The sequence below is a fragment of the Bombyx mandarina genome, chromosome A1 (assembly GCF_030267445.1).
Source record: "Bombyx mandarina strain Sakado chromosome A1, ASM3026744v2".
Taxonomy (NCBI): Eukaryota; Metazoa; Arthropoda; class Insecta; order Lepidoptera; family Bombycidae; genus Bombyx; species Bombyx mandarina.
The window spans coordinates 19,569,313-19,594,330 of NC_143234.1; the positions used below are offsets into that span (position 1 = coordinate 19,569,313).

The 25,018-nt window shown below is 37.9% G+C and overlaps 1 protein-coding gene across 3 annotated transcripts in view; it reads right to left on the reverse strand.

The window, feature by feature from the left end:
• insc (spindle orientation adaptor protein inscuteable) overlaps positions 1–25,018 on the reverse strand; it is a 55,134-nt gene that overhangs the window by 29,008 nt on the left and 1,108 nt on the right. For 2 of the 3 annotated variants that reach the window (XM_028173954.2, XM_028173953.2), the window contains exon 2: positions 14,991–15,040. The gene's annotated coding sequence lies outside the window, so the exon portion shown is untranslated. Of the gene's footprint in view, positions 1–14,990; positions 15,041–22,367; positions 22,490–25,018 lie in introns of those variants that run through there. The other variant, XM_089739301.1, reaches the window with a different exon arrangement.

The window sequence follows — 25,018 nt, forward strand, 5'->3', positions numbered from 1 at the left end:
AAAAAAAAAGAATCGAGATGTTTCGTCAGCTACGGTTTCTTGGATCAAGAAGTTGTTCACCTTGCTTTGGAATGTAAATGCATTCTGACGACACCGATCGACGACAATCGTGGAAAATGTAGAATTTCACATGTTTTTCAATAAGCAGTGCTCTTCAATAAGTTTCAAGTTATGTTTAAATCGATTTTTCATTTAAGCTTGTAGTTTTTAATGATAGCGAAAAAAGACATGTTTAATTCAAAAGTTGTTAAAGGATTCAGGAGGAAAATTCACGCAGGTGAAAATCACTGGCAGAGTAAATAAAATTAAGTAAACTAGAGTTGGTTTAAAGTTCCAAATATCAAGCTGAGCGTGTCTTATGTTTATTTTTTGTTTCTTTTCTTACCTAGCTGAGAGCCTTGAGAGGCTATTTCCAGCGTACCTTAACTAGTAGGTGAGCTCACTGGGCTCAAACCTGACGACGTTGCTAGCACGAACCCTAGCAAGAGCCGTGCTTCGCAGAATCTACCACCGGATCGGAAACGCGACCCACTAAGATCCGGCGAGAAACTCAGTGGGCTTATTTTTCAACTCATACATCCGAGCCCTTCAATTAGGCTATCATGTTACAAGACATTTAAATTCTAATTATGCTGTAAAATCTCCTATGAAATCTTCGCGGCGACAGCAAACGACGGTGGTATGAATCCGTACCTAACTCAAAAATAAAGAAATTCTACCTAGACCAAAAAACTTTTTAAGAAAGAATTTGTCAACATAAAAAGCTCATTTATGAATGGTTGAACTCAACACGGTCTGATGAACAAAAGGCGCTCGGGCGGGTCGGGCGTAAGGCACGCGTCGGTGGCATATGGTAGATAACGTGAGCCAGGGCGTTGTAAAAAATGCAGCCACGTGTCTATGGTTAATTCTAAACGCTTTGTAATTGATGTTTTGGTATACTACCGCACATTATATAAGGTTTTTTCACATTGCGCTTATTAAAATTAAATGAGATTTTCAATCGCATAAAGATGATGAAGATAAAGATAATGAAGTCGCAGCAAGGTGACAATATTGCTTTTGCGGTGTATCAGAGAAGGGTCATATCTTGCTAAAATTCTTGGCTTCGAACTCGACTTTAGACAACAGATAAGCCCATACAATACAATAGTCCTATATGAATGATACATCAATTATATCATCATCATCAATTATATTCTTCGTTGTCGTAGCTCCTTACTCGATTTCTGACTAATAAAGTGTATACATGACTACGACTCCGGTTCGGCTCTTTGAATCCCCGAAATTTTCCTACATCAGCTTTCATCAAGGTCTCAGTTACTTGCCAGTTGCCAACGGAGGCCGTCACTGCTCGAACACCTATTGTTACATATATGTAGTATGTTTCCGGAGTTTTTTGTTTGTTGCTTAGATGGTTGCACGTGCTCACAGCCCAACGTAAATGCGCCACCCACCTTGAGATATAAGTTCTAATGTATCAGTATAGTTGCAACGGCTGCCCCGCCCTTCAAACCGAAACGCATTACTGCTTCACGGCAGAAATAGGCAGAGCAGTGGTACGTACCCGTGCGGACTCACAAGAGGTCCTACCACCAGTATGCAGTAGTGATAGATTTTTTCAGTTACTTTTGGGCTATGGTAATTTTAGCTATGCTCGGACGGGGATGTGAGAACGGAACACTAGCCCTTACAAGAGCAATGCTTCGCTGAATTTACCACCAGATCGAAATCGCGACCCACTGAGAAGATCCGGCGAGAAACTCAGTGGGCTGTGTCTGTGGCTAGGTTGCGCGTCGAATTCATCAATGAGAATGGTGACCAATGCTTGGAGAGTAGAATGAATGAACCTTCATGCGATTTCCGGATTGCTGTGTCATACAAGACCCTCTACAAACGAGATATATAGGAAACTCTTGATGTCTATGAGTATATATAAGGAGATTTGCAAAGTAGATTTCGATTATCAACATAAAAACTTCACTTACTTACAAAACGGTGAAATAAAACTGAAATAAAAGAAGTAGGTAATCCATCATCTTTTTATAGATCAGACATTTTTTTTCTGTTCATAACAGGCAAAGACTTTAAAACATTACACTTAGATTAGGTGGCACCGTTACACATTCCTTGTTAGTGATTAAGCCTCCTTGTTTGGTTTACGGGTAACACAAAGAGAATTCCTTTGCCGTAAAACGATACAGATGTATGGGGTCGCGGTATTTGATGATGAAATACAATATTGCAGCGGCTGTCATTGACGATTAATGGCGGGAATGTTTTATAATTATCTGTGGTATGTCTGGGCCATCGAGAGAGAATTTTTTGTATGAAGTTTAGGACTTTAACGACAAAGTGATGGGGCGGTAGTCATTAAAGAACAGATATTTGACAGACGCCTTAATTTAGCTAACGACATTTTCAAGATAAGCTTGCATATCTACAAGTTTCGAAGAATAACATTTGGTGCCCACTGACTTTCTCGCCGGATCTTCTTAGTGGGTCGCGTTTCTGATCCGGTGGTAGATTCTGCGAAGCACGGCTCTTGCTAGTTAGTAAATTCGGCAGGTTTAGAGCCCCGTAAGCTCACCTACTCACTCGCCGAATCCCTTGTGGTCACTAGAATGGATAGGAAAAAACCCTCGTGGCTAAGCCCGAAGTCACCAGGCTTGGTGAAACTGGAAAGACTCTCGCGACCAGTTACTTCCTAAACATATACAAACATTCAGATCGTCGGCCTACAAGGTAATTTCACCCGCTCGGTGGAAGATCTTCCTATTATCGTTACCTCCCTGGTGATCTGTGAAAGAGCCACTGCAACCTTCACACTACTAATAACGTGACTGTAGGGCTCAAACAGTGTTTCTTTATACTTTTTAAATTTCGAACTAGGTACACTTGAATGAAACAAGTGAAAATAATACGGGCGCGTCTATTTCTAGAAAAATGTCCAACGTACATAAGGCTGACCATGCACGGTGGGACATCTGCCCAGTAATTGTCGATTACAGAATTCGCAGCTGCTTCGCCGTTGAAGTTAAATGTCAAAGTTTTAATCAATAAACCGACGAGCAAGGTCGTAACGTTTAATCCTGCGACCTGCGCTAATAATTAAATTGAAACGGAATATAATTGAAAAGGTCACCGTGCATTCCTTACGCGTATTGACCCGGTTTAAACGAAGATGTATTTCTGGTTTTTTATTTTTATTTCGCAGATAATACTGGCCGGATTTCGGCTTGCCTAATATTAGTGGTTACTGGAGCCACATAAGGTGAAGGCACTTTGAGACACGAAGTCTCAACTGTGATCTACAGCCACTGTCCTCTTCAAGCCAGAGCTCATCACTAAATGGCGTCAGGAAGATGCTGGAAGTCAAGCTAGCCCTATGGGCTTACAATACGCATTCTTTTTTCCCCTATATATCCGCTGGGACCTTGAGAGACTATTTCAGCTATGGACGGTAGGTCAGAGGCTCAACTTGAGGGAATTGGCTAACAATAGCCCTGCAAGAGCAGTGCTTCGCTGATTCCACCACCGGGTCGGGATCCCGACCCACTCAGAAGATCTGGCGATAAACTCAGTGGGCTGTGTCTATGAGTTAGGTTGCATGATCAATTCGACCAAAAACAGTGACATGTGCTCGGAGTGCCTAAGCTATTACAAACACTACAAGTGCTACTACAAAATAGATTTTAATAAATTTGTAATGTATTTATTTAGCAATTATAGGAGGATAAATCAAATAACTGTCCTTATTTAGACACGAATTTCCTGTCAACTGATTGTTTATTAATATTCCTGGTTAGCTTGCGTTCTCTTCATTTAATTCTGGAAGATGAGTAATTTTTAAACACGATTTCATTAGCTTTTGGTATTGTGTTTTTAGTTTTTAGTTTTTAGTATATCTGATTAACATGAAAGTTTTCACTCGTATCAAGTACCGATGACAAAAAAATAACATCGCTCTAATTTGACCACTCTTGACCAGTAATCAAGAGGATAAAAAGAAAAGATGAGAATTATTGTTAGTTCGGTTTGCGTTATTTAAGCGTATTTTTATTTGTTTCTAAATTCTTGTATTATTTTATTAAGCAATTAACGATCGCCATAAAGCTACTGTCTCGATAAAAGACGCTCCTTTTGTAATAGGAAAAACTCGAATCTTGTTCCAGACAATTTTACTTAAAGTCCGTTTTTTGTTTATTACTTTTCCTCGCGATTATTATTTACGTTGTGATGTTAATGTTTGTAAAGGATGATTGTTTATGCAATTGGGATGAACTGACGGTTTCGTGTTTAAAAGTAGCTACGGCAATAATTATATGGTGTCTACAGCGTTGCTCTAGAAACCGTCAGTTCATCCCAATTGCATAACAGTAAACGGGTCTAAGGCAAGTGGCTACCTAATTCAAATTCGTCATTATCTTTACAAGTATTATTATGATTTTGTACTCAATGTTCCATCGATAAATTGACAGCATCCAATCTAATCTTAACATTCTTTAGTTATCAACTTACATTTATCTTACGAATTGAAGCTGCGTAAATTATTTACAGGAAAATTTTCGGATATTCACCACCAGTGATCTCTCGAAAATTTGGTTTACGATCAAGAATCGACAGGTATTTTTGTTTGCCTTCAAAGGTGAACGGGCTTAAGGTTCATTTAAAGTTAGGTGGTCATCGTCGTGAGATCTTTTGGAACGAAAGTGACCGAAAACAATAGTTTACAACCAGCGAGTCCTAGCGATTATGGCTTAGGGAGTTGAAACGTTAACTCTTACAGTGCTGCTTATTCGTGAGCTCAATGTCGCTAGTTGAGTGAGCTATGGCAAGAGCTTGGAGCTTCTCTGGAGAATAAAATCTGATGTTATTCGACAGAGGACTAAAGTCATCGACATAGCTCAGAAAGTTGGCATGCTAAAGTTTATGTGGGATCGATACATATGACAATCGCTGCAACTAACGGGTTCTTGAAAAGAACAACGTGGGACGCATCTCGGCCAAATAGTGCCTTACGAAAGGTGACCAGCAAGAAATGGACGAGGGGAGCAGAAAACCGGGTTCAGTGGTGTAAATTGGAAGAGGCGCATGTCGAGCAGTGGACCAATGGTGATCATGATCATTGTTGCTTATGAATATCAGCAATGTTAGGGTATATCCAAGCCGCTGCCACTGACGTTTCTGGCATGCCACCCAGTTATAGAAACTGAGATAAATTCTACATCTCAAGAGCTTATTTCAGTAAATCGATTTATTTCATGAATTGTTTTATTTAATGTAATAGAAAATACAGGTAATAAATAATAAACAGCGGCTAGTTACTGTTGGATCCAAATTTGTTTGGATGAAATGGAATCTCAATCGAAGCGAATTCAGTTGAGTATAGAGCAGTGAAATTACTTAGTGCATTACTGTTCATCATTAAATACAATTTACAGTGCTCATAAGCTATCTACAGAGTATTTAGTGAGATTTTTCGAAAGCATAACAATGCCAATTATTGTTTAGCAATACAGGATCTTGAACACAAGAGCGAATGAAGATGTTCAGTTTTTACTCTAACTTAAAACAGAGCGTATAATCTAGTTCATACAGCACACGAGTCTATTTGTTTCCGCACAAAGCCAAGAAAAAAAAAACGATTTAATTAATGAACTGTAATGATAGCGATACCATATCGCAGTGCAAAATTGTTAGGAATGCGGCAAGTGTGAACACGTCTGTTCACTGTATTACAACTGAAATTAATTAGTGATGAGAAATGGTGACCACTTCATGGCCATTTGGGTATGGCCAAGACTGTACTGACTGCCAAGTATAGACTGGCGACTCGATAAAGATTGGGAAGGATTTTATACTGAAAGCGAACTTTAACTGGAAATGTTAACTCAACATAAGGGGTTTAGTCTTGGATTTCAACTAACATTATGGATAGTGACTGGACATTTTCAGGCATAGCACAAGAGAAATTTGGGGTGCGTTGTGTGTGAATGAAGGTTCGGTAAAAATATACATTTAAATGAAAACCAATATGGAATAGTTTTTTCGTGTTTTTTTTTTTAGTTTTCATATCTGGTCGCTACAATTATCTATCTGTGAGTGTCAGAGAGGAATACCAATGACAGAAATATCAGTGAAACGAATGTTTGGTTATGCAGAAGAAATAAATAAATCATTTTATTCAAGTTGCTTCAAGCAAATTCCATCTAAATGTATCGTTTTGCATAATTTGCATTCGCTTACCGTCTTATATCCGAATAAGTGGACAATTGCAGAACTAAGCACTCGTTATTTGATACAGTGACAACATAAAGACAACCCACTGAGTTTCTTGCCGGATCTTCCTAGTGGGTCGCGATTCCGGTAATAGTTTCTGCGAAGCACTGCACTTGCTAGGACTAGTGCTGGAAAATTCTTTCAGGTTGAGAGCTCACCTAGCCTTCCGCGCGTAACTGGAATTACTCTTAAGCTATCAGCGAATAGGTATGGTAAAAAAACAGTGGCAACAAATTAAATAACTTACACAGTTCAAAGCCATCGAACGAAAAAATATAACTGCGAAAGTGCACGATGAATTATTAACAATAAATTTAAATATGATTTTTCAGTTTTCACTCGCTTGTCACGCTAACGCACTTAGCTTTTCAATACGATACGAAATACGAAATTGAGCTAGATCGTATAATCAAAAACTAACTCTATTTTGTTACGGTTGAAGGTATGTTTTTTATTGTCATTGTACGTTTTATGTTTTTCTTGCATTTTTCCGGGTGGACAGTCGCTTGTGATTAGTCATTGTGAATGTAATGAGCTCGATGTTGCGTCGGATCACGGTAATGGTCTCATTGTTTTAGGTTTCTTACCCGTGGCCATGAACCTATTTGTGAGCGGCCGTGAACCACGTTACTCACGATACTAGATACCATGTACTATTCTATTTTAGTTATATTAAAAATCGGAGAGAAATTTTAACTGACATTAAGAGATTAGCGTTCAAAATATGGGCCTTTTTGAATACTACAATTAGTTACAATTTGGTAACAAACATTTGAAATGAACATAATATTTCAGCGTTACAATCATTCTTGATTTGAATATGCCTGTAACGTAAAAATACTCTTTGGCAAGAATGTTCCGGATCCAATTGGAATATAGAATATTCTAGTCAAAGATTTAAGAAAAAATGATTTTTTTTTCACAGACTTGATAAGCTTCAATTTAATTTTGAATTTCCTAATTCTATTCATACTTTTTCTAATCGGAGTTTTTGTCGACGGTCTAATAAAAGATCTCGAATAGTCAAAATAAACCACTAATATCTGTAAACACTGCATATTTACTGAGGGTAGAGTGTAGTGTGAGTTCGCACGGGTGGGTACAATAATTCGGCCTCAATGCACTCTGAGGTTAAAAGTCAAAGTGATTGGTGGCATTTAACGCTATATTATCTATAGAAACAAATAAAGAAATAATAATAATAAGCTGAAGAAAATAAACGCATTTGAAATGTGGTGCTGGAGACGAATGCTCCGAATTCCGTGGACGGCCAAGAGGACAAATAAATATATCCTGGATCAGCTTCGCATCCGAGTCAGGCTCTCAACAATCTGTTACCAGAGGATCCCCAGCTACTTCGGTCATATTGCCCGCCGACAGTCAGATAACTTGGACAAAGTGATTGTGACGGGCAAAGTAGAAGGAAAGAGACCCCGCGGCCGATTACCTAGCCGTTGGCGTGATCAAATAAACGCCTTAACTGGGCTGCCAGACGCAACCGCCATTCAAGAAGCGGAGGACCGGACGAGATGAAAACAGCTCACGACACAGGCCACGGTCAAGTTTCAGGGACACGACCTTCAGCAATGAAGAAAGCGACGAAGAAGAAGAAGATCTATAGAATGTGTTGACCACTGTAACTACAACCCCAATCAGAACGTGAAAAGTCGATCGCTTAAAAGAAAGTAACTGTCAAATATGGAAAAAGCGCACAAACAGACATATACTGGTTGACCTCATTGGCTCTGTGGATGGTAACAGCACAGGATACACAAATCATCGTGATGTGTTGGCTGCACACGATTCGAATGTCACGGGCGTGACAGTGGACTTGTTTTGTTACTGTACACTTACTTGCAATTAACCGTAGTAATTGGTTGAGAGGTCTTCACGTAGGCAGAATTTTAGAACTTTCGTAAGAGGCCGACAATATCCCACTAGAAGGCTGACGTAGGGAATTAGTACCATAGGATACGTGTCCGATCGTATTTGCGACCTATGTGAGCTTAGTGCGAGTTTTTTTACGTTCTCGTTAGCGTAAACGTTAACTGAGATTTGTATGCAGTTGGAACAGCGCCCCTAGCGGCAAACGGCAAACTCGCCCTAAGCACACCTACCTAAGAGCCATCCCTGAAGTCGTATTGTTAGTGAAATTTATTTAGGAAGTGTTTAACAAAAAATGCCTTGATAAATAACATCATACTAACGTATTTTCTGTAGATTTACCCGGGTCGTGTTATTTACGACAGTAAAATGTTTTCTATATGTGTTAATCAAGGGTAACAGATATTTTAGTACGTAATTATATAATATATTTGCATGGTTTAGTAATAATATACATCTAAACATACAAACTTTCACGTCTCTCTCTCTTCCCAGCTATTTATCCCACATGGTGGTGGGGTCAGCTTTCCTGACTTTACTCCTCCACTTCGCTCTGTCTTCGACATCCTCGTCAGCATCATTGCATTCTCTCTTGTCCTTCAGCACTACGTCCCTCCACCTTGTCTTGGGTCTGCCTCTAGGTCTCCGACCGGGGAGGTCGAGCAGAAGCGCCAAATTTCCGACGTAGTCAGGTGGCTTCCTTTTCACGTGACCATACCATCTCAGCCTACTCTCCTGCATCTTGTCGGCGATGTCCCGTACACCTAGACTACCACGCACGTACTCGTTGCGGATTTTATCGAGCCTAGTCACGCCGCACATCCACCTCAGCATTTTCATTTCAGCAACTTGAATGGTATGTACGTTCCTTTTGGTTACCGCCCATGTTTCGCTGCCATACATAAGAACAGGCCTTATTATGGTCTTATAGATCATACCCTTGAGCTTAACGGGCATCCTCCTATCTTCCTCCTAAACTTTCACGTCTATGATCTTAGTATTATAGTATGTGTAATAGGCGTATAGTATGGGTATATGGTATGCATAGATAATATCGTATTATGTTTTTTAGCTAACCAATAACAGAATTGTTAATTACATATTTTAAATATGACCACAACATATTACGCGTCGGTATTATTGTTGAATATCGGCCATTTTGTTTTTCCCAATGACTCAATGTTTATTCCGATCACGTACGTCGACGGTAAGTGTTACCGCGAGACTACCGCGTTACGTACAGACTTACTGTATAAGCTACAGTTTTATTTCACATAATTCTTCTCACAATGTGAGAATCTAAACAGAAATAATACTTTAATAATACCTTGTAGAATATTGTGAGGGTCCAGCGTAAAACACGCGATTTTGTTAATAATGTATCCGTGAAGAGAAGTCCGGACAATAAAAGAATGTCAAGAAGTACTCAAGAATGATATGATGTATGTTTTTGTTTGTTTGTTTGTTATGTAGATGATTTTCGGAAAACAATAACTTTAGTTTAGTCTAGACTAAACTTTTTTATTGCTTAGATGAGTGGACGAGCTGATAGCCCAATTGGTGTTAAGTGGTTACTGGAGCCCATAGACGTCTACAACATAAATGCGCCACCCACCTTGAGATATAAGTTCTAAGGTCTCAAGTATAGTTACTACGGCTGCCCCACCCTTCAAACCGAAACCTATTACTGCTTCACGGCAGAAATAGGCAGGGTGGTGGTACCCACCCGCGCGGACTCACAAGACGTTCTACCACCAGTAATTACGCAAATTATAATTTTGCGGGTTTCATTTTTATTACACGATGTTATTCCTTCACCGTGGAAATCAATCGTAAACGTTTGTTGAGTACGTATTTCATTAGAAAAATTGGTACCCGCCAGCGGGATTCGAACACCGGTGCATCGCTCAACACGAATACACCGGACGTCTTATCCTTTAGGCCACAACGACCACTAATTATTATAACAATAGCGAAAAAAATTTGTATCGGATATTTTTCCTAACAAATAGCGTGAATTCTATACGAAAAGTCTTAGATTTACTTTTACCGGGCCTCGAACGTATGACTAAACCAATTCAAACCGATGCACATAAGTATTATGTACATTACTTGCATGCATACCACGATGCGTGCTCCATTGTCTCCGCCCTCAATATGTCATAGACAATTTCACACCATAGAGAAACACGACGTAACTGTGACTCGCGTTGTCTATGGTATTGCATAATTAATTGTTGCCATGTCTATTCAAGGTTCGCTAATAATGAAAGTAATATTCGTTTGACACAAAATCAAACCATCAGTAATGTACACTAAGAGATACTTAAATACAATGGTAATAGACTATCAAACGTGAAGATGCTAAAGTTATGAGATTCAAAAAACAATGATAGGCATTCTTATAACTCGAGCTAAAGAACACCAGCGTGAATTGGAACTGAAAGTAACCAATACACCAGTTTTCGATTACGTCTGCCATTAGTAAATACAGAGAAAATGTCACTTGTTGCTCGCATGCCGATGTTTTCACAAATGTTTACAATGTAGACCTTAACGCGTTCAGAGCTGGCATTTTGTGTTTTAATAGAACATCTTTTTTTTGGTATACCTGTATAGGATTAGACGACGGAAGGAAGATCTTCCACCGAGCGGGTGATATTGCTCGTCAGACCGACGGTCCGAATGTTGTTGTTAGGAACTTGTATAATATATGCAAGCTTATCTTGAAAGTCGTAAGCGAGATTCAGGCATCTGTCAAATATCTTACGTCGTATGATGGCTTCCCCTCCGAGACGAAGTTGTGTCATTTAGTTAGCGTTGTCCGTGCTGAGATTAGCTTGCAAGTGCCAGTGCTGCTGGAAGTCTGCGGTGAATCGAGACTGAGCTTGAATGCTGCGTGAGTGTCAGGCATCTGTCAAATATCTTGGGTTGTATGAAGGCTACCCGCCACATACCTTTATATCTCTTTCTTACACTAAATCAAATCGAAATTATGGTCTCCAAAAGACAGCGAAGCTTAGCTTCTTCTTAGCTCGCAAATTATTTATTTTATAGGGATCCGGGTAAAGTCGAGTTAAAGTTACTCCCTTGTTTGAATTACAGGTATATTTAGAATTTCACACGTAGATCAATAGACGTCGCTTCCTTCGCTCCGCCCATGGTTGTCAAAATGCCATTAATATCGTATTTAAGGACGTGCTGATGTCCGTCATTTGAAATTGGTCATTGGTAATGGATAAATTGTCAGTTGTAAATGTTTTAACGATTTTTTGTGGGTCGAAAGTTTAACGAAGAGAGATTTATGTTGGTTGTTTTGGTATATATAAAACGTATATCAAATCAATAAACAGAAACATCATGGAATATATTTCAGAGAAGCGCTTCGTGCCATCTTCGCTTTTACATATTATGAAATCCATTAGATATTATTAGTGTGGACTATTTCCCGCTATGACCTTTTTATTCTATCCTACTTACATACGTTGGTAGCCGGCTATTTCCCCCTGTGACTTTGCTGGTAAGCCTAGGGGTTATACCAGCCTAACCGGGAGAGTAGGTGAGCTCACGGGGCTCTAACTTGAGGACGTTGCTAACACTAGCCCTAGCAAAAGCAATACTTCACAGAATCTGCCACCGGATCGGGAATGCAACCCACTGAGAAGATCTGGCGAGAAACTCGGTGTGTCTGAGGGTTGGTTTGCTCGCCGAACCCGTCATCGCAAGCGACTGGTTCGACGAGAACGGTGACCGGTGCTTGAGGTACATAAAAGTACCGATACTGGAATGGGAGGATCCGAAATGTCGTGTGTCAATCTGGTTATAATTCGCTCCGACGCCGCGACCTATGTTTTATTACGCGAATGTACCAAAGAATCTATATATTAATACGTGAAGCAAAAACTTTGTATCCCTTTTTACGAAAATTGCGCGAACGGAGGAGTATGAAATTTTCCACACTTATAGAGAATATAGAGAAGAAGTGCACAATGCTAATATATTTTTTAAATAATGCACAAAAGATACATTAAATCAGTAAAGAAAACATTACACACACTACATACCATGTATTTGATGCACACACGCATGCATACTATTTATTGTCAAACTTTTGTTCTTGACGTCTGTTATCAAATTGAGATTAAATATTGTTTGTCTTTGTTAATATTTTTTATAGTGTAGTCTTGGCGAAATTGGTGATTATAGAAGTATAAAATACAATCATAATAGTGTACAAACTTATAATTCCAATTAATTATAGTCGAATTTGATAGTCGTCGTGGCCTAACGGATAAGACGTCCGGTGCATTCGTGTTGAAGCGATGCACCGGTGTTCGAATCCCGCAGGCGGGTACCAATTTTTCTAATGAAATACGTACTCAACTAATGTTCACGATTGACTTCCACGGTGAAGGAATAACATCGTGTAATAAAAATGAAACCCGCAAAATTATAATTTGCGTAATTACTGGTGGTAGGACCTCTTGTGAGTCCGCGCGGGTGGGTACCACCACCCTGCCTATTTCTGCCGTGAAGCAGTAATGCGTTTCGGTTTGAAGGGTGGGGCAGCCGTTGTAACTATACTTGAGGCCTTAGAACTTGTATCTCAAGGTGGGTGGCGCATTAACGTTGTGGATGTCTATGGGCTCCAGTAACCACTTAACACCAGGTGGGCTGTGAGCTCGTCCAACCATCTAAGCAATAAAAAAAAAAAAAAAATTCGACTACTGCGGGACCTCTAGTACGATTTTATTCGTTGCGAGTTTCACTCAAATTTGTTCGCATTTCAATATAGTTATGGCCTCTTCAAATTAAAATGTACATTGATTAACAAACTGGGACTAGTGTTAATTTTAAATGGATTTCATCCGGTCGGGTCAGGCCGATCGCTATGGAATAAGCCATGGTTGGTACACCGCCTTTCTTCCACTATACCATTGTACCGTTACCGACAAAAATGTACTGTGTAATATATGTGACCTCCTCGCTTAGTGCTAATTGAGGTTACAACTTGACGGCTTAATATTTATTGCTTAAAAGAACTGTATTTTAGCAATATATGGTGCTCGTATATTTCCGTAACGAATCTAATGGCAGTAATTCCTTCCAATCACCAATAAATGGACTGGAAGTCATCGGGGACTACAAGCTGAAATGAAATGCTTGGTGTACTCCTATCTAGCAATAAACAACACCGAAGTTCTAGACAGCAAAACAAAAAACAATTAGGATTTTTTTCGAAAACTCAACTCCTATAGCATAATCGAAAACAAGCTTTAAAGTTATGCAAATAAAGTTGATTTTCATATTTCGATTGATGGAAATATTTGACTTCACTACCTGAAGTTTCGAAAAGTTATTAATGTTAAAAAAAAAACGAGGGCAATCCGCGAACTCTGAGTCACGGAGTGACGCACCGCCATTCATGAATTGTCCAGGTACTACGAGGGAATGTCGTTCTAAGAATGTGAGTTATCTTTACACAGGCTTCTTGAGATATTACTATTGGTGACTCATTTTGTTTTGACTAAAACAAGTTTATCGATTCTTTTAATGACTCTTGGAGGTATCCTGGAGTGACATAATTAGGAATACGTGACGTTGTAGTGTTCTCATACTTGTCAATCTTATACATCGATGCCTCCAATGAACACTACGCTAACTCCAAATTCGTAGGTTTACAGGAGGAGCGCTTAAACGAAAAAAGTTGATAAAATCTTTATTATTGCAGATATATTTATGGATTTTTCTTGTGTAACTAGCTGATTTACTCTTGCTTCGAACCCCATCAATAATGATTTGTAATACTTTTAAAATAGTGAAGCGATTTGCGTGAAAAACGAAAATTTCAAAATTTTGAGTTAGAGTAGTGTTCATTGGAGGCATCGACATATCCCGTGTAAGATTGACAAGTGTGGACACTCAAGGTACTCGAATCGATCGATGCTACTATGCAGTATTCAGATTATTTTTTTATTGCTTATATGGGTGTACGAGCTCAGAGGTGGGCACCTGGTGTGAAGTGGTTACTGGAGCCCATAGACATCTACGACGTAAATGCGCCACCCACCTTGAGATATAAGTTCTAAGGCTCTAAGGTCTCAAGTATAGTTACAACGAACTATGAACGAATAGTATCGTGGAATAAAAATTAATTACTCAAAAATAATAATTTATGTATTATCTAAACTATCGACGTAAAGCTTCAGGGTGGGTAGTTATGTATTTTATGTCGTAAAGTAATAAAAATTGTATGAAGTTATAACTTTCCTATTCTATAGTTTAACTGCTCAGAAAAAAAGGCATCTTTTAAGCGAGTGTGCTAAGTTAGTCGTGTTCATATTACGTAAGCTGTCAGAATTGATTTAGAAGAGACTGACCTCAGAGGCTTTATGCTATTATACCACTGAAGTATGAGACCTATACAACCCAAAACAGACGGCTGAACTGACGTGACAATGACATTTGGTGCGCTAAACATGGCGGATTTTCGGCCTCATTAGACATTTACGTATATTCATGTTTCATTTTATATACGCACTGAAATACTGTTAAATTGTTTTCCTGCGAGTTACAGTGCTGAGTAAGAACGAGATAGATATATGTTTATGTGTGTGCCTTCAAAATGGGTGCTATTTATATAAGCAATTGTACGTATAGAACAATATGTCGTGTCCCTACTATATAGGTCTATGTAGTATACTGAGGTTTTCGTTCGACATTTAATTTGAAAACTTGAATACTTTTATGTCATTAGGTCATTCACCTGCGAGATGGTCGTTACGAAGTAAAAGCAATTGAACTGAATATCTCCTTTGACTCACCTGATTCACTTCCTTAAATGTTTCCACGTGCAGATCGGGTGCGTTTGGATCTGGAAAGAAAATGAAAGTAATTAGTTATGTGTTTTAGAAGAGAACAACTAATTTCACTTAAGTTTGTTGTTTAACAAATACTGCCAAAAGAATTAAATAAAACCTATTGCGACTTATTTTTCTCAAAGGCAAACACATGATATGCAATTTTGAACTTTACGATAAAAGGAAATGTAACTTAATTTATAGTCCATTTAAAGGTAGATATCTGTTTTCTTCATAAATATTCCATATCAAATACCATAATATATTATCTAATTCCACTGCGGCTTGTCTCAAAGAACACGGCCATAGTCGATTTCAATTTATTTATAAAAATGATTCTAATTAGTCGATTTTTGTAAGACAAGTGACTGCAAAGTGTCAATTTCGATTGTATTACAATCGTAGATGCTGTTGTCCTTTTCGCTCTTTATGTGAGAGAACAGACATCAATATAATTTGTGAATATGTACTTAAACGTAAAATTAATTACGAGCCTCGTTTTGACTATAGATCACGCAGTTAGAAGTAGGTACATAGAAGAAAACTCAACAAACCGCGGCTAGGGAGCATATTATAAGAATGGAATTAACCGCTTGATTTTTCAGTCGAGTGCTGATGGAGGGACTTCTTGCGTTACTGCAGCAAGACAAGTGGTGACTGAGCACATTTCTCTCGTGAGGATTGGCTCTTACAACACTGAATAGCGTTTTTTCTCCGAACAATGGGCATGACAAGGCATATCACCGGCATGTCAGTCTGGTGTGACCACGCTTTCATTACATTATAGTGATTGTATGTAAAACCACGGTACTGGGTGCGCTCGATGATATTATTTCAACAGCTCACTTATTTTGGGGTTGTCAGGAATTTAATTTGCTTTTAAATATTTGTTTTTTTTATCGGTTTTCGCGAGTTCTAGACATAATTTAAACAAATTTTAAGGGTTGAGGCCAAGCATTAACCGTGGACGGTAACAAAGCCGTACAACTTTTGTGGTGTATCAATCAGTTAACCGCAGGATTGGTAAAACAGGTTACATGTAATGTCCTCATTATTTCATTCATTCATTGCAATAGGTTAACGTTTTTATTTGAAGAATAGATTCCCGATATTCAGTTTCATGCAACTTCATGTTTCAAGAGTTTCATGGAATCCGGTAATCACTTAATATTAGGTGGACAGTTAGTGGGAAATATAATTAATTCTGGTTATTTGAAATCTAGTGTTTAGTTTGTGTGTGTGGTGTTCTTCTGTTGGCACTACAACTGTGTTTAGCCTTGAATTATAATGAACCTAATGTCTCAAGCATAAAGTTTACTTTGTTTTGAAAAAACGCCCCAAGCGAACAGCCCGTTATAGAAATTTTATTTCAAAATACATCTTTATCTTGAGGTAGCACATTAAAGAATTCCTACTTCTTACGCGCTCACCGTCGATTTTAAAATAAATATCTACAACTTTCACTTGGGAATTATAAAATAAATTTGAATATTTAGCACATAATGTGTCTCTTATTATTAATAGAAATACTACAGTTACATTTTAAATAGCTTATTTTAAATTCGTCTTTTAGTATGGTAACACCGCATGAGTCACGGACGGCGCGGTATGCCGGTGACAATACCTAACATTACACACTTAGAAATGTACATAATAAATTCATATTTAAATTACAAGTGATTTAATTTAATATGAAATTTAATCCGTTCTAGAATTTATGATTTAAATTTTCTAGAGGTTATAATCGTAATATTTCGTTGAGATAAATGCGAGCATAGTTTTTTTGTAGTACTAGTGTTTGAATCCTGTATTAGCCCACTGAGCTTCTCGCCGGATCTTCTAAGTGGGCACTTGCTAGGGTTCATGTTAGCAAATTCAGGTTTGAGCACCACGAGCTCATCTACTAGTTCCGTGAATCTAGAATAACCCTTCGAGGTTACTAGAATAGGTAGGAAAAAAATATATTGAATCCTGCGCCATAGCAAATGACGCGGGCATTCCAACCCCGCTTTTTTTGCTAACCTAAAAACTGGGATTGCCTGTACAATATTTTCTTCAGTTTTCGCGGGTCGTAGGTAATGAACACTGCTTTTCTTTAATTACGCGTTAATTATTTTCATTTTATATTTATGTATTTAGAATAATTTACGGTTGTCCGTTAATAATGATTTTTTTATTTTTTTTTATTGCTCTTGTAGGCAGACGAGCATACAGCCCACCTAATGGTGAGTGGTTACCGTCGCCCATGGACTTCAGCAATGCCAGGGGCAGAGCCAAGCCGCTGCCTACCGTTAGATTTAATTTACTGTCTCTACATGTTAGGTCTGTGGGCTACGACAACCGCTTAACACTTCAGCTGTAAAATTTAATTGATTGTAAGTCTTCAGAGATGTTTCATTCATAAAATTGCTACACGAATATTACTTATTTCATTTCAGCATACACTAACATCTTAACGATTATTTCACACCTCTACTCTCTTTAGGATGTTATGTAACAGTATATGATGTTATCATAAATATCATATTTCACATTCTGGAGCTCAATACGGGTGGGTGGTCAGTAAGCGATACATGATATTGTTTATCTACAGGATGGCATGAACTAATTTCTCACAATTACGTCGTGTGTGTGTTTGTGTGATTAAAATATTCTCGTCACATCTTTACTAGTTTTTCTTACGTAAGCCTTTATGCTTACAGTTTTAATTTATTCAAAACCCTCCAAATCGAGATGAGACTTTTTTCTTACCTAAGCTAGAGTGATCATATAACGTCACCGGGCTAGTAGATGAACTCGCGGGGCTCAAACCTGATGACGTTGTTAACATGAACCCCAGCAAGAGCCGTGCTTCGCAGAATCTACCACCGGATCGGAAACGCGACCCACTGAGAAGATCCGGCGAGAAACTCAGTGGGCTGTGTCTGAGGGTTAATTTACTCGTCGAGCCCTTCGTCGTAAGCGACGGGTTCGACGAGAACGGTGACCGGTGCTTGGAGTACCTAAAAGCACTGCTAGTGGATCGGGAGGATCTGAAATGACGTGTTTTGGGCGACGTCGACTGTTTACCATTTGGTACGCAGTAAAAGCTATGTAGATGAGACAATTTACGGTCACTAAACTAAATGCATCTGCATTTACTTCGAATGTAAAATTATTTGGAAAGTTTTGATTTTATTTTCCGTCTTTATGTTATGGTCCTCGTCTCCCAGGGTTGACGTATGCAGTTCATATTATGCACCCAGAATAATAAAACGTTTTCACACGGTACCTACTTTTGCTTTGTTCGTTTGGCACTACACAAAAGTTTACGAGTTTGAATTGAATGAAGCATAGCCTTTTTTGTTTTAGCTTGAGACATTGGAACATGAGGTCGAAATTGAATTAGAATATCAGCTATTGTACTCAGATATTATAAGACAGAAAGTTTGGAATTTTTTTATTTTTTTTATTGCTTAGATGTGTGGACGAGCTCACAGCCCACCTGGTGTTAAGTGGTTACTGGAGCCCATAGACATCTACAACGTAAATGCGCCACACATCTTGAGATATAGTTCTAAGGTCTCAGTATAGTCACAACGGCTGCCCCACCCTTCAAACCGAAACGCATTACTGCTTCAGGGCAGAAATAGGTGGGGCGGCGGTACCTACCCGTGCGGACTCACAAGAGGTCCTACAACTAGTAATTACGCAAATTATAATTTTGAGGGTTTGATTTTTATTGCACGATGTTATTCCTTCACCGTGGAAGTCAATAGTGAACATTTTTTGAGGAAGTATTTCATTAGAAAAATTGGTACCCGCCAGCGAGATTCGAACACCGGTGCATAGCTCGATACGAATGCACCGGACGTCTTATCCTTTAGGCCACGACGAGTTCAAAAAAGGATTAAGTTTCTTACGCGACAAACCAAATAACGGAACCAATAAATTTCTATCTTAGAACGTTGATATGTTATATAATAAGTGTGTGGAAGAAACGATTAGTTTAAATACGATCAAAAACGTGTTTTTTATGGTAATTAAATAGATAGACAAAATACGAGTTGTGATTTTATGTAAATTTACTAGTTTCAACTTTTCAATAAGGGTTCAGAACCAAAAAGACGTATGATAGATTTTGTGGGAAGACAAAATTGGATCTTAAATTACAAATTTTTATTCGCTAGCGTTCATTATTATTATTTACAGAAAACATTATAAAATTTCTAAGTTGAGAATTTAGACAAAGAAAAATACGTTCAGTATTATTTTCTCCTCTGTTGGCCAAAAGACTTTTCAATAGAAAAACTGGAATTGGCAGGCAAAAATAGTTACGCCCAAAATGATAAAATGATTCTAAATCTTGCAGTGTCAGTGATTGTGGTCTAATTTCGACCACTGAGGAACACTAATTAATGCTTTACATTCGTAAGCCCGCATTGTAAGCAAAAACATAATATGAAACAGTTGACATAATATGATACGACGTCCGGTGCATTCGTATCGAGCGATGCACCGGTGTTCGAATCCCGCAAGCGGGTACCAATTTTTCTAATGAAATAGGTACTTAGCAAATGTTCACGATTGACTTCCACGGTGAAGGAATAATATCGTGTAATAAAAATCAAACCCGCAAAATTATAATTTGCGTAATTACTGGTGGTAGGACCTCTTGTGAGTCCGCAAGTACCACCGCCCCGCCTATTTCTGCCGTGAAGCAGTAATGTGTTTCGGTTTGAAGGGTGGGGCAGCCGTTGTGACAATACTGAGACCTTAGAAATATATCTCAAGGTGTGTGGCGCATTTACGTTGTAGATGTCTATGGGCTCCAGTAACAACTTAACACCAGGTGGGCTGTGAGCTCGTCCAAACGTCTAAGCAATAAAAAAAATTTGGAGCCAATAGTGGCACTCATCCAGCCTTTGAAATGAAACAAACGAATAAGGAAATTATTTGTCAACAGCCAAAAATAGTAGCAAATTTATTACATAATCATCTATGAAGACCAAATACTTAAAGCTCTAACATTTATCATCGATATTATCAGTTAAAATAAACATTATAGTTTTTACACGAATAACTATCTTATCATTTCCGAGCTCCTACCTACATTAGGACATGTCCTAAATACTATAATATATATCGCTGGACCACTTAACTTTGTGGTTTTTATTGATTTAGATAATACGTCTTGGCGAAGACAGGTGTTGATTTTGTGTCGTTTTGTTAGTGAGGACCTCGTGGTGGTAGAACACATTTAAAAAAAATTGAAACCCATCACGACAGACTTCCACAATGTAGGACGAACATTGATTTTAGCGGTTTTTGTATCGAAGTGGAATAGTCAATAGAAATTGGCTTCAAATGTTGGTACTTAATAGAGCGAAGTGATACTTTATGACTGGGCAAAGACTTATGCTTTAGAAAGAACAGGTCTGACCTCATTGGAACTATTACTCCCATCTTTGTCCTGGAATTCCCTAGTAATACTTCCATTTGCCTTCATACTAGACTCACGGATCGATAAATGATACTGGTCACCGTCCCCGTCGAACCCGTCGCTTGCGACGAAGGGCTGGACGAGCGAATTAACCCATAGACACAGTCCACTGAGTTTCTAGCCGGATCTTCTCGGTGGATCGCGTTTCCGACCCGGTGGTATATTCTGCGAAGCACTGCTCTTGCTAGGGCTAGTGTTAGCAACACTTCCGGTTTGAGCCCCGTGAGCTCACCTACATGTTAGAGTGAAGCTGAAATAGCCTCCCAAGGCTATCAGCATGGGTAAAAAAAACAAAAAAAAAATCCAGGTAATCTTTTTAAAAATTTGCTCAATAAGGTTTATGGTGTCTTCGATAAGATACTTAAGTAGTATCGAGTTTGTACCCATTGGTTTGATGTGTTATATATCAGTGCAGAATCCTGCCACTCTTTTCGCAGTGCCAGTACAGTTGCATCGCCCCGTTCTCATCACCATTCACCTGCCCTTCTCCCAGTAGCCTTAGGTCGGCGCAACATGTTTTCTCCTTCCATACGGCAGATAGGGCTGTGAACTATACGAAAAGTAAAAATCTCAAAAAGTGCACATAGCGCAGATTTTGGTTTGACAACGACGATATACCATTTCTTCGCTCACTCCCCTCTTACACAAATGTAATCTTTCACGCTTTTTGCATCACCACGTTCTACCGTGAATAAATAGGTTACTAATAAAGATGTGGAACAAGGTAATTACAATGTCTAATGAGGAAAATTATTATTTATTTCGATTGAACACGTCAATGTTTTTGTGTAGGTATGTTCGTATATTATATAATTATTATATTAAAACAAGATAGTTAACGTAATATTCAAATGTCGACGAATAATAAATCACAGTCGTCCGCGAAAACCACGAAACCTTTAAAGTATTCGAAATACGTCGGAAATAATTTTATGACAATAAGAGATGCGAAATCAAACCGTAAAATCGTGTCTACGGCTTGCTTTAATAATAAACTAGTGGTCCCCCTGTAGTCAAAATTCGACTATAATTATTTGAAATTATAAGTTAGAGCATTATCATGGTTCTATTGTCAAAGACTATATGAGTCGACTATTATCAAAGGCGGCAATCTGACTTTTGGACAATGATTGGTAAATCAGAAAAACGAATTATTGACTTTGTATTCCTTTGGCAGTCACAAAACTCTTCGGAACGACATCTTAGATAAATAACAGGTTAACTATTAACCTTTATTTAATGCAGGTTTTGAACCGTATTCTTTGAAGGAGACGATTATATTCAAATAAATCTGTATTGACATATCAATAAATTTTTTTTGTCCATGTACAGATTGCCGCCTTTGATAATAGACGACTCATATAATATACTTACTTTAATATACTACACACTATAGATAAATGATGTTAAAGACAAACAATATTAATCTATTCTCAATTTAACCACAGTTTTAACAATGACAAAAGTTTGACAATAAACACTGAGTATATGTGTGTGTATATGTGTTGACTCAAATACATGGTAGTGTGTATAATGTTTTCTTTATTGATATAATGTATCTTTTATGCATTATTTAAAAATAATATTAGCATTGTGCACTTCTATATATTCTCTATAAGTGTGAAAAATTTCATACTCCTCCGTCCGCGCAATTTTCGTAAAAAGGGATACAAAGTTTTTGCTTCACGTATTAATATATAGATAATATATTTTTATTTTCTATATTTTAATAAATAATTGCTTTTCATAAAGTTTGCGTAAGCATAGTGGATGTGTGCAGTGTTAACAAAAACTGTATGTACACAATGTTTCACTAAAAATAGATTTTCAAATATAAAAGTGACAAAAAAAATAATTACCTTTTACTATTACCATCAAAAATAATAAAAATTAAACACACGACACACAAACGGTCACTATTTAAAGAAAATGCCTTAGCAATTGTTACGTTTTAATCCTGGATCGTGTGAATTTAAAATGCTACTCGTTCGAACACATGTATGGATTCTTGTAATATGATTAGAAATGCAGACCGCATGCAGTCAGGAAGCTGAATAAATGTTGAAACATGCAACGTATGCTTTTTAACGCATTTATTGGATTAAAGATTTAAGTCTAGGACATAAAACTCTAGTTTACGACAGCACAGGAAGGAATATTTAGACAATATTTTTTTTATTAGTAAAACGGTCGATGGCCCAATGACCCAATCTGGGTTAAGCGGTTACCGTAGCCCCTAGACATCAACAACGTAATTTCCAATTCGTACCTTAAGACGTGTGCTCTAAATCTCTGTTTTTTTTACAGTACAATGGCTACCCCATGATTAAAAACGAAACGCATTACTGTTTCGCCGCAAAAATAGGCAGGGTGGTGATACCTACCCGCGCGGGCTCACAAAACGCTCGCACCACGCCACGCGCGGTTAAAGACGCCGCGTGGCGAAGTAAATCTAAAAAAGTAGCCCAGGTTACTCCTTATATTATCAACTATCTATCAGTGAAAGTCCCGTCAAAATTGGTCCAGCCGTTCTAGAGATTAACCGGAACAAACAGACAGAAAGACCGACAGACAGACAGACGAAAATTTTTAAAAATACATTTTTGGTTTATGTACCGTGTATACGTGTATACATATGAATTTAGTAAAAATCGGTTATTTAATATTACCAACAGACACTCCAATTTTATTTATTTGTATAGATTTGCATCAACAGTTCAATATTTTTAATTGAACTTCAATTTTGTTTACCCTATTCAAATTGCTAAAAAACTTTTTTGGCATGATACCTATTTTTTTCAAATTTTAAACATTAAATGGCTCTTCGGTAAAATTGCAAAAATGTCGCTTAATCCAAATAGCTTTTCATCCCTCGATATTTATATTATTTTTGTATAATAATATATCGCCAAGAACATCTTAGCAAACATATCGATATTTATTTTCCTGTCTCTGAAAGCGATAATATATCGCCAAGAACATATCGATATTTATATATCGCAAATATATCGATATTTCTTTTCTTATCTCTGAAAGCGAGAACAATGCGTGACTGTACGGCTTCTTTAAGACCTGGTAATTCTATTGAGGGATTGTTTAATCTAGGTCTTCTAACATTACACCTAGCATTTTCTAATCTATTTAGCTGGACAGGTGGAGTCTACTTTGTTGCTCACCATTGGGATAGCACATTTGGTCAGCTTTGAACTTCCTTAACATAGATGAGCTGACAAGCTTACCGACAATTCGTAGTTGAGATTTCTAATCGGCGATTTTAATTGGATTAATTAAAGATCAATGTGTTACGCACGCTCACATCGGCCATAACGTAAAGCATTTATTATAATATTATATTTGACGGTGCGTCTGATTTCCTATTAATTAAATTTGAGTTTTTTATTTATTAATTTAATTGTGAAATACAAACTAAAACTAATGATTTATTCTCTGTGATAATAGAAATTTAATTAGCTTTGCGGATACCCCAAGCGCTTTTTTTAAATAGTATAAAATAATATAGTACATAATATATTTAGACCTTAAAAATGCAATTTCTCGAATACTTCGGTTTACGATTAGATAACGCCTCTAGAGGTCACCTGAATCTAAGCCCGCACACACGGAATTTAGAAGAGCGAGTCTCACCGAAATTTTTCTTAAGTCAATGGAATAGTTTTTAAAATTCTTATTTCGTAATTTAGAAACAGTTTTTTTTTTTAGTTTATGGCCTGTTATCTAGACCTTTAGGCCAATTTAGAAACACGTCATGCACCGTTGCCAAAGAGTACTTACTATTAGTAAATCCTTGATACAAAATATTACTAGGATAGAGGTGTTGGGTTTAAAGATTAACATTACGTAGTTCTAGGTACCTACTGATTTATTCGGATATTTAACGCTATAGTTTAATGTGGGCAAAACAGTATTCTCTTAATCAATAGGCTTCTCTGTTAAATCGCCTGCCCGTCATAGTACTACTTAAATGAAGTCTTTGTCTTTGAAGTTTTGAAGTCGTCGTGGCCAGGATAAGACGTCCGGTGCATTCGTATCGAGCGATGCACTGGTTTTCGAATCTCGCTGGCGGGTACCAATTTTTCTAATGAAATACGTACTCAACAAATGTTCACGATTGACTTCCACGGTGAAGGAATAACATCGTGCAATAAAAATCAAACCCGCAAAATTATAATTTGCGTAATTACTGGTGGTAGGACCTCTTGTGAGTCCGCACGGGTAGGTACCACCGCCCCGCCTATTTCTGCCGTGAAGCAGTAATGCGTTTCGGTTTGAAGGGTGGGGCAGCCGTTGTGACTATACTGAGACCTTAGAACTATATCTCAAGGTGTGTGGCGCATTTACGTTGTAGATGTCTATGGGCTCCAGTAACCACTTAACACCAGGTGGGCTGTGAGCTCGTCCACACACCAAAGCAATAAAAAAAAATTAATATATTATTAAGTATATCGATGAATATTTATTAATTTAGCGCCAAAAGTAGTTTTTGTCTTCG